Source organism: Drosophila navojoa, chromosome 4 (assembly GCF_054131105.1).
Source record: "Drosophila navojoa isolate 15081-1374.11 chromosome 4, UAZ_NAV_1.0, whole genome shotgun sequence".
Taxonomy (NCBI): Eukaryota; Metazoa; Arthropoda; class Insecta; order Diptera; family Drosophilidae; genus Drosophila; species Drosophila navojoa.
Genome location: NC_142892.1, coordinates 18,092,131 through 18,110,912, shown reverse-complemented (window position 1 = coordinate 18,110,912; position 18,782 = coordinate 18,092,131). Strand labels below are relative to the sequence as shown.

At 35.9% G+C, this 18,782-nt stretch overlaps 1 long non-coding RNA gene across 1 annotated transcript in view; it reads left to right on the top strand.

The window, feature by feature from the left end:
* The first annotated feature begins 105 nt into the window (after positions 1 to 105).
* The window catches only part of LOC149091463 (uncharacterized), a 71,946-nt gene continuing 53,269 nt past the window's right edge, over positions 106 to 18,782 (top strand). The window contains exon 1 of the long non-coding RNA XR_016196642.1: positions 106 to 176. This is a non-coding gene — a long non-coding RNA (uncharacterized LOC149091463). The remainder of the gene's footprint in view (positions 177 to 18,782) is intronic.

The window sequence follows — 18,782 nt, the reverse complement described above, 5'->3', positions numbered from 1 at the left end:
TGAAAATATATACATTATTTATATACTTATTAAATTTTTTATTACTGAGAATTTAGTGATTGAAAATTGTTAAACATTTATTTATTCAATTTTTTATTTTTACAGAATTTAAAGATTTTAAATTATTAAAAATCGATTGATAATTGAAGTGGAAAAGTAAGAGAAATTATTAAAAAGTAAGTAGATTTTTAAATACATTAAATATATATTTATGCAGCAATATTTATCAACAAACACGCACAAATTTCCTAAAATATTCCTTTATTATTTGTCTAAAATATATATATTTTAAATTTTTCTCTGAATTTGGGCTTAAATATTTAAATATATAATACAAAACTAGAATAGTTAAAAAATAAATAAGAAAACAAATTAATATTAAACATAAACTATCTGTATTATAGTGCAGTATATTTATTTAATCAATTAATAATAATTTAATTTATTAATAAACATATACATATATTATCTCTATTATGGTCTTAATTAAATACAGGAAAATAATCCAAATTGTCTTCACTTTAAAACAAATTTATATTCCAATTTCAATAAGAGATGACTCACCTTTTTTTCTGCATTTAATAATCATTCCCAATTATAATGAAATTGTTACACTTAAAAAAGAAATACAACTCGGTTGTCTTATGCGGGCACAACAATACCTATTTATTGGGGTTAAGCTTAACCCCATCAGAGCTCAACCCCATCCGCTGAGCAGGAGTCACGCAAAAGTCAAAGCCAATAAGAAAAGCATAATTAATTGTTGTTCCGTAATGCGGTTGTGTGTCCAAACATCATTAATATCTATAAGATTTGACAATGTGCAAAGGCGAGAGAGAATTTTTACCCCAATGCTGTGGCAGGACCCGCATAATACCCCTAGCAGGCCTCAAAGCCAATTTCAATTAAACGCGCGGATTAAAACATGGGCTAAACTCGAGCCGAGTTTCGCACTTTGTCTCGCAGACAAATTCGTTTATTTTTTTGGGTCATTCACGCTTTATGCATATGTAATAGCAATGCGGCATCATTAATAAAAATCATAATAAAGGCGTGGTGAATGACGTCACGTTTTTGTGATTAGCACGGAGACAGAGAGAATGGAAAGGATTGCCCAAGACTGACTCTTTGTGTGGGTTCTTGAAAATTCTTCTAATTAGTTTTCTCTTTTTTCTAATCTACTTAGCTGGTCTTCAAACCAGGCAGGTCTGTCTCATGCCTGACTGACTTTGCTGATGGTTCTGTGTCTTAGGGAAGTGTGACAAATTTTTATTAATTAAAGAGCTGCCACAAATGAGATATCATTTGCTTAAAAAAAAATTGTCATATTAAAGGAAAATATAATTGAAGTTTAGCTAATTTTGATGTGGCTTAAGAATGAGTTTCAATAAAGACTGGGAAACTCTTCCATGGCACTCATCACTAAAATATATTATTTAGATCTTTAAATTTCTAGATCATATTAAATCAATTTCTGCAGCTTTCTAAGTATTATTTTGTCTGAGAATTAAATGTATTTGTGAATCAAATTAATGTTAATCTCAATATATTTATTTTCTTAATTTCCTAACATTTTTCCCTTTATATTTACTTATATCATTCCCCAGTTTTTTTTATACAAACAAAATTTGATTTCTAAAATTGAGCCACACACTCAAAGTCAACAGATGTCGTTTGATATGACTCGGAAAGCCACAATATATTTTATTAAAATACATCCCTTTTCTGAATTTCAATTGCATAAATTAGTTTGGAAATGCGCGACATTTTTCCAACTCATTAAGTTCAACTTGAAAATACACTTGAGAGTCCTTTAAGCTTGTATTTTTTTTAACTTAATTAAGTCAAAACTCTAGAGCACAAAATTGTATTTAATGAACCAAAAATAATACCAGAAAAACCACAAAAACTGTACGAAGGTAATAAATTTTTGGAACTAAGCGCGAAATTCTCTTTCACCCTAACAAATAAATCTTAAGGCAACAACTGCAAAGACATGCTGGAAAAAAAGAAGTCGAGGAACTTGGGTACATTAAATTAAATTGCTCAACAGTTTGTAATGCGGCACATTAGTGTCAAGCGCTGACGAGAACGAGGACGAGGACGAGGACGAGGACGAGAACAAGCCGAAAGGACGATCCGAAAGGGTTAGACTGGGACATTAACACGTTGTTGGGACAGGCCGCTGACAATGGCAAGGCTACGGCGCTGGGCACTGGGAACTGGCTGAAAATAATTTGTGAAATTTATAGACAGGACACAGAGTGGTCCAGCAGCATCGGAACTAAATGGGCCAACCCCCAGCCCAGCCATGGCTCTATGAATTTTTGGAGATTTATGTCAACACTTCTGAATGAGCATAATTAGTGGCGAGTTTTTCCGACCGGGCAAAAATAGAAAGAGAGAGAGAGAGAAACAATTTACATGCAATTTGTTGCGTTTAAATGCTTTTTATATGCAAATCGTGGTCAGCCGCGGCCAGGATGTGCCAGCCGATGCTGGAAGCTGAAAGCTGAAAGCTGTAGTAGAAGTAACCAAATTCCTATTTATGATTTTTAATGAGCTTGTTCGAGGTTTCTGTTTCTTTTTTCTGCGATGATTGATGCCTGGGGATGCTGCTGAACTGCTGAGCTGTGAGAGTGTGAAATTTGAATATTTATGACCAACGGTCATATATGGTGCGGAAATGTTTATGATCCCGTTGCATAAAATTATCCATATATATATATTTTTTTTTATGGAATTTCTCTATGCGCTTTTCTCAGCTGGCGTTAAACTTGTTTCTTAAGGCGGAAAATGTGCTGAATTATGTGAATTTCAAAGAGACATTTCCTTTAAATTGAGCACTTATGCAAATATGCCTGGGAAAGGCTGCAATTATTGGACAATGGATATTAGAGGGGGGGAATATGAGGACAGTTTCGTTTTTTATTGCTGTTAGAAAATGTAAAAATCTTTTTATGATATTAAAATGAAGATTTAATAGAATGAAGGATAATAATTCCAATATTTATAGAAATTTAATAGAGAGTTTAGTTTAAAATTTATAATATATTTAATATTTTATTCATATTTATTTAATAATAGATAAATTTATTGAGCTACTCTATCGATTTATAGCAAAAAGAACAAAAATGAATATTACATATACCTCTAAATAATATATAATATATACCTCTTGGAGTGTTACAAATCGGAGGCGTAGTTTAAAAGTAGAGCACTTGAGAGCCATATATCAGACACAAGCTTTACCTGCCAAGCATATTCAAATAAGAACTTAATAGAGAGCACAATCAGGCTCCATTCAAATAAACCTTGAACAACTTAAAGCTCTAGTTGAACATTCCTAACTCCGAGTTCTTTTTAGCTGTTTCCGTTTTGAGGAAAGTTCAATAGACCTGGCTAATCGCTTTACCTCGACAATTTCCCTCTGTTTGTATATTTGGCTTAGCGCTCTGTCAATCACGTTTATGAGCTCTAATGACAATTCACATTTTTGGTTTTTATCGCGCGTCTGTCATCAATAAATTAACTCGATACAATGCAAAGAAACACGCGATTGAACCGCAACGCAGCGCAGCGCAGCGCAGCCGACACAAATCACAAAACGCTCAAACGAGCTGCGATTTTTTATGGCCATGGTTTAGTGGCACTGCCAATTGGCTATCGCCTTCGTCATCGTCAGCGTCAGCGTCAGCGTCAGCGTCATTTCACCTTTGTGCTTTGGTCGCGTCTTGTGCTGGAATCGAATCGAATGGAATCGAATGCCAATGCACAGACAGACAAATGTCGCCCGCCGCACACGAAAAGTCAAAGTTAATTTCATTTCATTTCATTTTATTTATTTATTTATCCAATGCATTGGCTGTCAAAGCGATTCCGCCAAGCGGTTCAATGCTTCGCATTTAACAACATTATTTAATATTGCCCGATCGACTGGCCATATTCTCCTGCCCACCCAATCCAAGCAACACATCCAAAAACTATCCCAGCTGCAGTCGCGCTCGAGACGGCGCTCCGTGACTTTTATGCGCAATTGCCAGCTAATGGCCCCAACAAACGTCAACGTCGCCGCTGCCGCTGCCTTCGCTTAACGTAACGTCATTCACATCATCATCATCAGCATCAGCAGTAGCAGCAGCAGCAGCATCATCATCTTACCATCTCCATCGTCATCGTCATCGTCTTGTCAATGGGCTGCCGGCGGGCGAGTTGCATTTTTCACTTGACTGTCAACAGCAGCGCATAAAAGAAACTGCAAGCCAGAAGCGGACCAGGGTTGGCTTGAGCAGTTTTGACGTCTTTAAGCATTACTAAGCTAAATTCTAATTTAATTTATTTAATAATTATTGAATTTATAAAAGCATTCTTCAGTTAATAATTATGCATTTAATGGAAAGGTGAATCAATCGGAATGAGTTTTGATTGAAGAAGTTTTTGGGATGAATTCTTTTTGATTTTCTATGTACATTAATCTGAATATTAATTAATTAATAATCTAAAATCTGGGCATAAATAAGTTATATATCTAAAATTTTATATATTTAGATCAGATATTCCCAAAATATTCTACACATATTTTGCATATATATATATTTTATATTAATATATGATCTTTATAAAGTCAGTTTAATAAAAAAATTTATGATATATAACTTTTTTAATAAAACAGAGATTTATATTTTAATTTAGTCGTTTTAAAAATTCTATTTTATCGTATAAAATTTAAAATATATATAGATTCTAACAATTTACAAGGTATAAATATCATCTTTAAATTCTTTTGTAGGATTTGTAAAATAAATCAATTTTGGTATACTCCAGCTCTTTCAAACAGAAGAAGAATATTGCCTTTATTTCCTTTAAGCTTTTATTTAATTGAAGAGCTGATAAAATAGATTTCTCTTGACGGAAATTTGAAGCTCTGTTGAAGCATATTTCTATAGGATTGCTGAAATATCTGTTCTCTTACATACTCAACTCTTCTTTTAACTAAATCTTACAATCCGAGAGTTGTTACTTCATTTACTTTTGCCTGGCAACTTCTTAAACTACCCCACTAATGCTAGCCAATGTCAGTGGCAATGAATGCTTTTGGCCAAGATCCAAGCGACCTCGGCATTCATCAACGAGTGGGTGGCTGGGCGAATGGCCTTTCGACTACCTGTGTGCTGATTGAATGGCATTCGAGGGGCGTGGCAATGATTTTTGTGGTAATACAAACACACACACATACATATAAATCTCTTTCTCTTTCTCTCTCTATATATATATATATATATATATATATATATATTAAGATATATAGAGTGACTTGATAACCCAGCTGCGCTAATCTAATTTACTACTTAGCCAACTCGGTGGGCCAACTGTATTTTAGTTTAACGAGCGAGCAGGAGCAGCAGCAGCAGCAGCAGCAGCAAAGTCATAAAATCTTAATATATGAAATTAAGCTGTCATAAATTTGCTTTAATGCGCTTTAATTTAATTGTCAGTGCGAGAATGCAATGAAAATAAAACTGCTTTAAGTAGCTGTGGCTGTGTGTGTGTGTGTGTGTGACAGCAAAAGTGCAGCAGGTGTTGCCATCTATGCGAGACGCTGCCAAAAGTGTCGCCAAGAAAAGCACTAAAACGAGCCAAATAGTTGGAAGTGCATTATCCGAGGCGCTGGGTGTGGGTAGATTATTAAAATATATTATACGAGTGGCAGTCGAGGCGGTGGCAGTGGCAGAAGTAGCACGTGCAGCTTTTCGAGAGACTCTGGCAGGCAAAATTCTAATTTGGTCGCATGAAAAATTGAATTTCTAATGTCAGACAGAAGCGCGCTCTAATTCTAATTAGAGCTGCACTCGAAACTTCATTAATAACCAAGTGCAAGTGGCATTAAATCAATTAATTTGAATAGTTGTGTCAACATTTCCAGCAATTTTTCAGTGGCAAAGAGGGGAAAACCCTTGACTGGAGCTCGCTCTTCCCTCCTCTCTTTCTCTGCAAGATTTATGGGGCCTAGCAAGTGGGGGGAGGGGCAGGGCAGTGAGTGCGCTGGCACGCTTCAGCGCTTGCAGCCTATAATTAAGTGTCAGCTATGGTCTTTGACTTTACAAATTCCAATCAGACATTGCCCGAAATTCCACTTGGATATTCTTGTCAGACCCGTGTTGCAGCCAATCGCATGATTTATGATGACGAGCCACAAATTGTGGGCGGATTAACGTAGATCTGTGGGTTATTAATAGAAAAGATGCATATAATGTATATAATATTAATTATATAAACATAACAGCAGCTAGTATATATATTAAATATTTATATATACCATTCTTTCCCTACTGAACTTTGTTAAATGTTTTTTATCATTATTATTTTTATTTTATTTTTTTTAGAAAATTAAGTTATGATATTTATACATTACTCATTTATTTTATTTTATTTTTTTATCTATTTATTTATTTATTTTTTTTTTTATTTATTTTATTATTTTACCTAAATTATTATTTTACCTAAATTTAATCATTACATAAACAAACACAATAAAAATATAAAATCTCTGCATACTCGTAAATCTACGATTAACTAGCCTGAACTGCAGCCATGCCTAACTTTCAATCACTTTCTCACGTTGCTCTTGCAGCGCAATGAATAATTTATTAATTAATCATAAAATAAACTTGACTCGAACTACAGAAACTTGTTGGGCTGTTTGCTGGGCAGCTTTGTTGATTTTCTTGTAGTTTTATTGAAATTTTTACAACGCATTTGCTGCGCTTTTTGCTTCTTTCGTTCCTCTAGCTGCTACAGCACATGGCTGTCGGGTCAAGCAGAGGTAGAATTCGGCAAGATTAATGAACTTTTATAAATCAAACAAATGGCCAACAAAAGCCAAGTCCAAGACATCCGTCAGTCAGTCACTCAGGCAGTCAGTTCGTCAAAGAGGATGCTCGACAACTTTACCTGGTCATCTTTCAAAACAACAATGGACCATTGGGTGGCTGCGTCTGCGGCTGCGGCTGCTGCGGCAGCGTGGCGTTAATAATTCATCTTTCAATTAATTGCCATTTTGTTGTCATCGTGATCGTGATGCGTGTACCTAGCTAAACCCCTTGAAGGTGCTCAGTCAACACCTTGACCAGCAGGGGCCAGCCAGACAGTTTGTCTGCAGTGTCGGCTGGACCAACTACAATTTTTTTTTTCTTTTTTGGACTTTGAAGTGCCAAGACGAATTTCAAGTTTTTTCTCTCTTCTATATTGTTTTTTGTTATGTGTTGTGCCTGTGCATGCACGCATTAGATGATTAATCCTTTTCGGAGGCTGTCAGGGAACTAACTCTCTTGCATTTCGGTGGCTTTTTCTGCGCAATTTGCTGTGATTAATTTTTGTGTGATTTTTATTATAATAGCTTCTCATTGTGCAACATTTGTGAGCTTAACAAATGGTCGAAGTTTACCAAAAGAAAATTGTTTCTTGAGCCAGGGTACACAAAGGGTTAGGCCAAAGGTTTGTACTGCAATGCTACGGTTGTAGAGGATTTGTTTCTATTCATTTTATTACAATGAGCAATTGAGGAGAACTGTGTAAAGTTCTATTTATTTAGTTTTAAAAGAAAGTTCATTTATGAGTAAAAATTATTTGGGATAAAGTTAAGAATTTGTCTAGATACGTCAGAGATTGATTGATCGATTGAAAAAGTCCTCTTCATGGAAATCTTGAATTCAGTCTTGTTTTGACTTGATCTTGACTTTTTGTAGAAGTTGATAAACTTTGGTTTTAGAGACACGATCTGGTTGATCTATCCTGCCTCTTGTAGAATTTGATGCACTTTCATAATGGGAAACATATTTTAGGGCAGCCAAGACTTAAAAAAGTAGCTGAAAGGTAAGAGCTTATGTATAATTGTATGACAAGGTATTTCAATGGTTAGATATTAATTACATTTAGAGCTATATGGAATATTTCATTCGATTTGAATTAAAAGATTGAACTTCAATCAATGAAAAAATCACTAGTAATATTGTCCTAAAAAATGCTTATATATAGAAAATGCCTACATATAGTCCAAAGTTCAACTGGAGTAGAGATTCTTCGAGCTGTAAAGCATTCTCTATCATAATTTGATATTATGTCAATTAATTGCTCACTTTCAAGAGCAATCAGAAGTGAGTTTTGCTTTTAAAATCAAGATGCTGTCATCGCGCATATGCTTGCCATCAATTGTGGCATTGACATTCTTTTCGCGGCTTAAATTGTCCAGTTTGTCATGAATCTCAAGTGTTATAAGCTTGTTACGCAATCAGATTCATAAATTCGTTGGCTGCTGAAGTACATAAAAAAGGCTTTAAAAGCCATGAGACAATGCGATGAGGCAGACGGACGAGCAGACGGGCAATTCATAAAAGACATTCGACAAAGCCAATCATACACTTGAACTTGATGCTGCCACATGGTCATATCAGAGATAGAGACAGCAACCGAGTGAGAGAGAGAGAGAGAGAGATTCTTTGGCAAATCGTGCGTGGCGTACTGTAGTAACTGCGTCGACAAGAAGAGACAATCTGCATATTGACAGGCGGCTGTCAAAGCTTATTGTGAGCAATTTTTCCTCCAGCAGGCGAGGACAAGGGACTTGTCTTTGTCAAAAGCAGCCACAGGAATGCTTTGACGAAATGCAATTTACAAAGCAGAGATCTGTGCAGCGAGCGAGATGCTCAGCTGCTCCGATTGCATCTGTCAATTGTCAGCGTTAACATATTTCGTAAGGTAATACCGTCCACCCCCGCTCGACGAGGGTGCTCCACCTGACTCTATGGCATTTCTCAGCAGAGCCAAATGTAATTTGTAGTGGCTCTAGTCTGCGGCTCATGCTACAGCCACAGCGGCAACAACATGTCGAAAAGTCAGACGAATGCAGTTTAACACTTGCCGCCCAATCTCAGTCCCAATGCCCGGGAATAGGACGACAACCCTTGCCCTGTCCCCCACCAGCAGCGGCTGCCTTCAATGTGGCGTGTAACTGAAACATGTAATCCAAACGCAATGGAACGCAGTGTGTAGCAGCCCGACAAACGGCAAACGGCAAACGACAAACGGCTGAGCACTCGCGACTTACGTATCCACAACACTCGAACGGAGCAGAGCAGCAAACACATCAAAGTGAAAACTTTTTCTATATAAAAACACGGCAGGGGGTCTCGATTATTCTCAATGCTCAGCTAACATGATTCTACACTAAAATTTTCCGTTGGGTCTAATCCAATTCGAATCGGCTTTGTGCTATGCTTGGCTAATTCTAGCTAATTCTATGTGTTATTGTTACTAATTGGTTAATGTGGATGAGTTGCTTTGAGAGATTTTATATGATAGTTATAAAGTTCTTTTAGATTAAAAATGTAATCAAAGTTTGGCTTTTAAATGAATCCAGCTTTGGATGATATGGGAAAGTAGGCAGCTAGAAATATAATTGAGACAAATAATGTGTATAACTAAATAGATAAATATATATGTTACTGACCGTAAAACATATTTGTACAATTCGTAATCTATCTATATGAAACTATAAAATAAATGCATAACAGAACAAGTGAATGCATGATTAGTATGTTCTCTGCTATTTTTATAAATATATAAATATATATATATATATATATATATATATATATATAAATAGCAGAGAACATACTAAAAAAAAAATATATATATATATATATATATATATCTTTAATACAAAAGCATTTTCTATTTATGGCTAACAATTTATTAGGGAATTTTATATCCGATTGTTAGGCTATTTGAAACTGATCATTGCTCTTAAGTATTTATTTTAGTAATGCATATTTAAATTTATTTGAGAGTAAAGAAAACCAAGAAAAATACTTCTGTATAAAATTTACTTAAAATAAAAAGGAATAGTATAGAAATGAAAATATATTTGATCACATCTTATATATATACATCATAATAAAAAAAAAAAATATAAAATAAAATAACGTATTTTATTGAACTTATTTTATTTTTATTATTATTAATTATATTAATTTTTATTTTTCCCCATAATATTAATAAAATAAAAGACTTTATTTTATTTATTAAAAAAAAATAATAATAAAATAAAAAATAAATTCAATAAAATTAGAACGTTATTGACCGTTTTATTGAATTTATTTAATTTTTTATTTATAAGTTACTATTAATTAAATTTATTTTTATTTTGTACAACATATGTCATAAAACAAAATATTGTTTATATTGTAGATCCGCTCATCAAATAAACAGACAACTCTTCGAATTTCTCGAAATAAACTTAAATGTGAAGTGTATTTCATGGTCGGTGTCACTCTGCTTAACACTTAAGTACTGGCTGCTGCCCTTTTCCTGTTTGCTGCTCATGTCAATGCGTGTGTCGCTCGCTTTCTTTCAATTGAATTTGGTTGGCTGCTGGGACCCCAACAACTATCAAGTGTGCTCAGTGCTTCGGCTGTGTTGTCTAGTGTTCTTCCTCTTTTTATTTTTCTTAGCTCTTCTGCTCCTATTTTGGGCCGCTTCAAACGCTCGCCGCCTGCTCTGCCGCCTTTAATTAGCAGCGCGATTTATTTATTTATTTGTTTGTTTGAGGTTGGTTATCTTTCAATGCTGGAAAGTGACTTGCTCATTGGCTGCCCCGAAATTCCTTTTGTATTGAATTACAAATCAGTTTTCTTCCTTTGTTGGTCCGTAGGTAACGCAAATTATTGGGAATTGTTTGTTCGATAAACACATTTCTAAAAGCAATTCAATGTCAGCCTCCGATCCCGGGATGTTTCCCATGTCTCTAACTCGGCCTCGTCCTCCTACTTCGCGTCCTGCAGCAACAGGAAGTTCCGGCACATAAAGCCCCACACTTTGCAACGCCTCGACAATGTGATTAAAATGTTGTTCGTTTTTGGGCAATAAATGTCCAATAAAAATATAATTATTACTCGCCGCCGCCTGACCTGGCCTGCACACACCTACGAACACCCAGCCCACACTCGAGGGCACATCGGGGTAGTCGGTTTTGGGTTCTCGGACACTTTATCTTTTTTATGTGCCCTCCGACTTATCTGTGTGGTTCATGTGTGTCCTGAGCCACTCCTGCACATAAATTTCATTAAGTGGATTTTTTGTGGCTCTCTCTCTGTCTCTCTCTCTATGTTTCATTCACATTGTTTTCCGACTATTTCTTGTGGCACTTCCTGTGTGCTCAACCAAATTGTAATTTTATGTGAAAATTTGTTTATTAAGTAGCTTTGATAGTTTCGCTAGCTCTGCTCGCTGGCCGTAGATCCATTTGATTTATTGTTTTAAGTGCATTTCAAGTGTTGTTTGGGTAATTAAATGGGTGTGGTTTGACCATTAAATTGCGGTGCCTTAAGCAACGTGAATATACATATGTATATAAATAAAGATATATATATGTATATTTATGGGCATTAGTCTTGATTTGTTTTCACTTGTAAATTTTCAAATATTCCTCATTTCCTTGTGTCAACGTCGTCGCCTAAGCTCCCTCAGGCTGAAAATGATGTGTAAATGTGTGAGCGTCATCAGCATAAAGAAAGAAAGGCAAGTGAAGAAGCGGAAAACACCCTCAACAAAAAATGAAATGAAAATCTAATTAATTATAAGCATATTTCATTGTTTTTAAGCGCCCAGATAGAAATCCTAATAAGTCATTCGAAGACAGCAGCAAATGCGGGCGAGCCTGCGGCAAGGGAAGGGAGGGGGAGCAGCAGCAGCAGCAACAGCAGCCCAACACACGCAACTAGATTTATTTTAAAATTTGTACACTGTTTGTCTTTGCTCGATTTAATGCTCATTCATAACGTGAAATGAGCATATTGGGTTTTGTGGAATGTGTTTATTGCTGTCTTCTCTGTATCTCTGGATCTATCTGTCCATTTCATCTCGTACATTAGAGACTTGAAATTTTGAATATATATTCAGGAATCTGTTGAAGTATTTGTATTTTCTCTATATTTCTATTAGAGGCGTGGCAAATCATATAATATTATGTCTGGTATTTCAGAAACTCTATTATTTGTAGTGCTATGTGAAATTTGTATGATCTATTCGTGTGTAACTCTCAATATCCTTCCAATATACACTCGAGAGACGTGTCAAATCAGGAAATACCGTTTTCAAACAATTTCGTATATATTTTCATGTTGACAACACAAGATTGAATAGATATGGTGATGATATAATATACATACATGCATGCCTATGGAAGGCGTGGCATATTAAATAAAACAAAATATTCCAATGTATTGGGATATTTCATTTAAATGTAAAGGCTTTTCTTATCCGCTGCTCAATTTAATTTACTCCATGAATGAGTATTAAGCAATCAATATCCCCTGCAGCAACAATTTTACTCCTGTTTTCTTTCTTTTTATTTCACTCTTTGTTTTTGGCGCTAAAAATAACAAGAATAGGCGTCACCTTGGCAAATGCTTTGCTGCCTCTCGAAAGGGGCGAACATTGAATGTGTGAAGCATTGGGATTTTGGGCAGGGGGCTGCACAGTTTTTCCAATTCAAACTCAAACTTCTGTTTGTATTATCTGTTTCCCCCAATGCTCCCCAGCAGCGTTTTAATGATCCACACAAAGGTAAATGACACGCTGGCTGGCAACTGTTGGGCATTAGTTCAGCTAATGCTTATCAAAATGTTGCAAATTGTATTTACTTTGGGCATAAATCAAAATAGCCGATGATGTATATAAAACCCATTTATTAGCCGCAGAGAAAGGCGACTGGTCAAGGCGAGGGTCAGAGTGAGGCAAGCTGCCAAACCACTTGGCCAAATGCGTATCAGGGCAAACCCTATCCTGATCTGAGCTGACCAAAACCGAAAAGGGTTACGCCATGGTCCAAGCTCATCCTCAAGTGTCAGTTTGCGGTCGTATTTCATTTCTTTTGGCAACTCGTTTTTGTTTCTGTTTCTCTTTCTCTTGTGATGCTTGTTTTTTGTGGTTCGGAGTGAAACTCGTCTTGAAGTGGCGTCCGATGGCATTTACATTTTTATTACAAACAAATTCGATGCGGTTACGAATGCGCCAATGCAAATATATTTAAAAAACAAGCAGAAGACAAAAAAAACACTCTCTACCCCCAAAAAAGGGCTGACCAGCCGAGCAGGGGTTGGCAACCCGACTGGTCATACCCTAACCCCTTTGCAGCCGTCCTGAAACTGTCAGTATGTCTGTATGTGTGTATGTATTTACAAATTACTTACGGTTAATAAATCATGCCGCATGTCAAAATAAATGCATAAATTTGCCAACTGTTTATCGAAATGGCCAAGAGTTACTCAATTGAATTGGTAAGCAGCAGTCCAGCAATTGGATTTGTTAAAGGCTTAAAAAGTTGGTCAAGTTCACAGAACAGAAGCACATTAGCTAAGCTATACGGTTTAAGCACAGGCTAATGCCCAAAACCTAAAGAGCATTTCAAGTTCGTTATCTGGAGAATCGCATCTTCCCTTTGCAGGGTGTCTTTCGGGCTGTCCTGGCGGTCAGTGCTAAGCGTTTATAATTTTTCGATTTATAGTCACATTTAGCTGCCGATAACTAACCCACTGGACCAAGCAGATTACAAAGAAAGTCAAGGCGAATGATTGATGACCAGGTTAAGAAGTGAAAGCATGTCACCCAAAGGAATAGCAGCCTGTAAAAGGATGCTGCGGAACTGCCAGCAAATTTGTAACAATAAAGCGCCTTTTGGGAGATTCGCAATGCCCAGCTGGCGGGAAAGACTGGGGGAGAAACTTGAAGTTCAGGCAACTCGTTCTCAGAAATGGGATAAGGAGCCGGGCTGAGCCGACCCAATGATTGATACCAAATAGTCAGAAATTACTCAATTAGTCGAGCATTAGCCGAGCCAAATCATCAAGTTCTGGTGGAGGGCTGGCTACCTACGGCTAGGAGAACTGCGGCCTAATTGACCGTGGCAGCGTAAATCCAGTGGCCGCTTGCAACAATTAAGTAAACTGAATTGAGCGTCGACCGCAGAACCTCATTATAAACAATTTTCTTGCTTATCGCCACAAAGCAGAGAAGTTCGAAATGCATTAGGCTCTGTGGTGTGCCGCATCTCTGGTCCCGGTCATAACATTAGAACCTCGCTAGACACTTTACCGAAATTGCCGCAAATCACGAACAAGAAATGGGTAAGAAAAATATAAGAGGAAAATACTCAACGTGAATTAGTCAAAGGCAAAGATGTTGAAGCCACAAATTGTTGGAAGAAAACTAAGTACCGCCGATAGAGTGGCTGTGGCAGGGGCATGGCCTGGCCGTCGCCTGGACGGAGTGCCATTAACATATGAGCAGCGCATCAACTGATCCCAGATGAGCGTCGCGAGTCGCGACTCGCCGGCCTCTGTCTATGCCAATGGCAATTAACTGGCGCTAGTCTATGGCATATGTCTGTGAGCTTGTGGAGTGGGGTTGTCCCTGTTGAATGCACTTTGGCTCAGCTAACAATAAACATGCCAAGTGCTTGGCCTGACCAGATCAATTTCCGTTGCATAAAACTCTTGCTGTGCTTCTGCTTCACACCTCTTTTTTCTGTTGTTGGCTAATTTTGAGCACATTTTGCACCCAATTATATGTAAATTCAGCAACAATCAATGCCCTCTCGTTTACAGCTCATTATCCGTGTGCTGGCTGCCTTTCACCTACTGACCAAACCCCAAACCCGAGCCCCAAAGGCGCCCATTGGCAATCAGCACGCAAAACCCCAAACTGAAGCCCAATCCGGGCCAACTGAATATCCACAAAAATTACCATTTTGACCGCAGACAAATTAGTGTTATTAACACTTTTTCCCTCTCCAGCTCTCAAGAGTCCCCTCTCTCTCTCTCTCTCTCTCTCTCTCTCTCTCTCTCTCTCTCTCTCTCTCTCGTTCGCCTCTGCTGTTGCTGCACTTATTTATGGCATTTTTGGCAATGTCTGTTGCATTTTTCACGCTTTAGCCACGCGCAGTCGTCGAGCAAATCCTCAGTCGTCATCACCTGGCCGAGAGTCGCCTCCGAGTGCCTTTTTAATGGCTGCGTGTAAAAATCTGCAACTGCAACACGCCCTGACCGCAGGTTTTAATATAAACAGAATAACAACAACAACAACAAACTCAACATGGAAATGTCGTTGCTGTTGTTGTTGTTGTTTGTTTGTTTGCTTGCCTGGTGTCAGGGCATTCTGTGAAAACAAACAACAATAATGCCGCATAATGCCAGCAATACCATGCCACACCCGCCCTCTCCCCCTCAAAAAAACAAAATACTCCACATCAACAGCCCAAGTCCCCCAACCCATCGAGAGGGAGCGAAAAAAAATCCATTAAAAATGCGTTGCGTTTCGGTTTTATTTTTTTCGTCTGCTTGATGATGGCTTTTTACAAATTTTTTGTTCGCTTTGTTTAAGAGGGCTAATTGATGAGTTTATTGCTAAAATGATGTATTTATTTGGTGTATAGAAATCAGTTTTTATAAATTTTAAATCGGTTGAAAAGAAAATATTTTCTTTATATTATCGTATAATAAAGCATTAAAAAATAACCCATTTAAATTTAACATTAATATAAATATAACACTTTAATAAAGAGAAATAAATAAAGAATTTAAAAATTAAACTATCAAAGGTAAAATAAGATAAATAAATAAATGTGAATAAACTCATAAAATACAAAAAAAAAAAAAAAAAAACAACAACAACAACAACAGCAACATAGAACTAAACTACAATTTAAAAAAAAAAAAGAAAATAATCCACAAAAATAGAAAAAAAAATATATATTTATATATATATAAATGAAATATAAAATCGAAAAAATAAATAAAATGTTGAAGCGAAAAATTTTTACAAATATATACAAAATTAAGTAAAAAATAAAAATTAAATAGAAAATAAAAGTTAAAATTAAATAAACAATTAAATAAAAGAAAACAATAAATTAAAAATTAGGCAACAAACAAACAAAAATTAAATATAAAAATAAAATGCATAAAATTAGTTTATTTTGCTGGAATAAATAAATGAATTTTCTTTTGCATTTACTATGTAATTCACAAACTTTTGTGTCTGCCCCCGCTCTGAGCTCTTTTGTGTCTTTTGCATAATGCGTTAATACTAACCGGTAGCTGTTGCAAATAATTTTTTATTTTATTTTTTCGATATTTTGCTGTTGCAATTTTCATAATAATGCCAAAGGCTGTTGTTTAAGCTGAGCAGGGTGCAGCAGTCCATGCAGCGTGGCATCTACCGAACACGCATCCAAATCGTAGCTAATTAACTTAATTAGTTTATTTTAAAGCGCCAACCACACGTCCACATAAATCAGAAGGGCTGCCATGGCAAGGCCGACCTACTTAGCCATCGTCTCGGCTCAATTTTCGGGAATCCATTCCACAAGCTCTAACCAATTGATGCTTGTTTACGCTGCTAATTGCAACTGTTGTCTGTCTGCTGTTTTCAGCTTCAGCAGTCTCAAGTGTTTTGCCTCGGATTTTGCATACTCTCTCCCCCCCTGAACTGAACTGAATTGAATTGAGAGTATTTGGCCTGGGCTGTCACTGACATAAAGCGAGACGCGAGAAGAGCTTCGCTAATTTGATGCCAAGTTCAAATTGAAATCAGGGCGAGCCACACTTGAGCGCCTTATCATGCTGCGTTTGACACAGCAGCGCCAAAAATGCTAAACAAAGGTCGCCTTGTGGCAGAGTGGCATTGACAGTGGCAACATTTTCAAGTGTTTCCATTGTTGTTCTTATGCTGCTGCTTCATCTGTCACTTGCCAATGTTGTTGTTGTTGCTGCTGTTGCTGCTGTTGTTTTTGTCACACTAATTGCCAGGGCTCAGTCAATGTTTGTTTTTTATCGAAATGTTTGCGCTGAAAAAGATGTAAGTGGAAATGAATTTTACTTTTAAATTGTCATTGCGCTCACAATGTTTGCCCAGAGCTGCCGAAATGAGTCATAAAGTGGAAGGAGTAAGATCTATTAGAACTTGTCCATGTACAGAAGCAGCTGTGCCTGAAATAATATATAAATAAACTAGCTCATTGTGAAATTAAAGTTAATAAAAATAAATAAATAAATATATAAATATAAATATAAATATAAATATAAATGTAAATACATAAAAAAATATAAATATATATATAAAAAAATATAAATATATATATAAAAAAAATATAAAAATTTTTAAAAAATATATATATAAATAAAAAAAAATTATTTATTTATAAAAATGTTCTCAATCCTATAATAATTTTCATATCTGTCTATTTTTTCAATATCACGCAATGTTCCTTATATTCATGATTCATTTACATCGTTTTTACTTATTTTATGTCTTAAAGCTATTATTTGATAGACTTAATAAATAAATTATTATAGAATTCTCATATAGTTTAAGAACTAGTTAAATTATATATAAAAGATATAACAAAATTATTGTAGTCCTAGTTCTAAGAAAAAATTAAACATGTTTGTGTAATTTAAAAGTAAAACAACAAATTTTATGCTCTCCGAATCAGAAAACATTGAGATTTAGGTAAATTTGTTATAGATGATGATTAATAAATATAAGACCAGCTGCAAACTACACATTAAACAAATATTTTATCCCAATCTTTGACAAATATGTTACAGGGAATAATAACAAAAAATTTATAATATTTCACCATACATTTTTTGTTATAATCTGTACAGTTTTTTATTATTATTAATTTTTTTTTATTGATTTTTTCTATTCATGAATTGTGTTTTTCCTGTAAAGTTTTAGTCATTGACATAGACAATTATTTGCAGCAATTCATATATATATTGTAATATATATATACCATGAAAAACCCGTTAAAAAAGTTAAATATGCATGGTGACATTACGTTGCAGTTCGTAGAACTATAGCTGTGAATGTCAAGGATAATTGCACTAGAGGGTGACTAAGCGCCAGGTGGAAGCAATTCGAAAGGAGTAGTAGAAGCCCGCAAAGCGCTTAAGCCAACTGCCAGCCCGAACTTAGAGTAAGCCAGCAATTCACTAAACTATTTACCTTAATTTCCATTTCAAAGCGTATGTTCATTAAGTCGCAAAAAGCTGAGGAAAATTCAATGCGGGTGCGGGCCATAACCGAACGGGTTGGCCCAGTCGTTAGAGTGTGTGTGTGTGTGCTCTTAGCCAAGTCAAGCTAAAGGTTATTATCATAGTTTGCCACTCGAAGTTGCGCCAATTTATTTAATTGGTTTGCCGGAGTGACATTGGTAGCGCGTGTTAAATTGAGCATAAATTTCGCCACTCTTGTAAAACTATTAGGATAAATGGCCAAAAAGGGGGCCAGCCACAGCCCGTTGCGGAATGCGCTTAATTGGTCCAGAGGTTGTGGTGGGACTTGCATTTGAGCATAAAACTCTTTTTAATTATGGCCATATTAAAAACCAAGAGGTATTTACAGTTAGCCGTGGGTGATTGGGTTTACAGGTTGCATATATTACGATGTGCCTTTAGTTTGGTTAGTTAACTTGATTTGCCTTAATGTGAGACTAAGAGATATCTTGATCGCTGATTGGTTATCCCTTGCTCATCTTCAATTCTCTTGACAGAGATGCACACAATTTGAGCTTCGCATTTATAATATTTGCAGTAAATACATAACTAAAATATATTCAATAAACTATTAGTTGAGATTAAATATGATTTGAATATGATCGTAGGTCCAGTTATGAAAAGTTACTGTTTTACATTTATGAATTAGAGAGAAGATTTTGTATT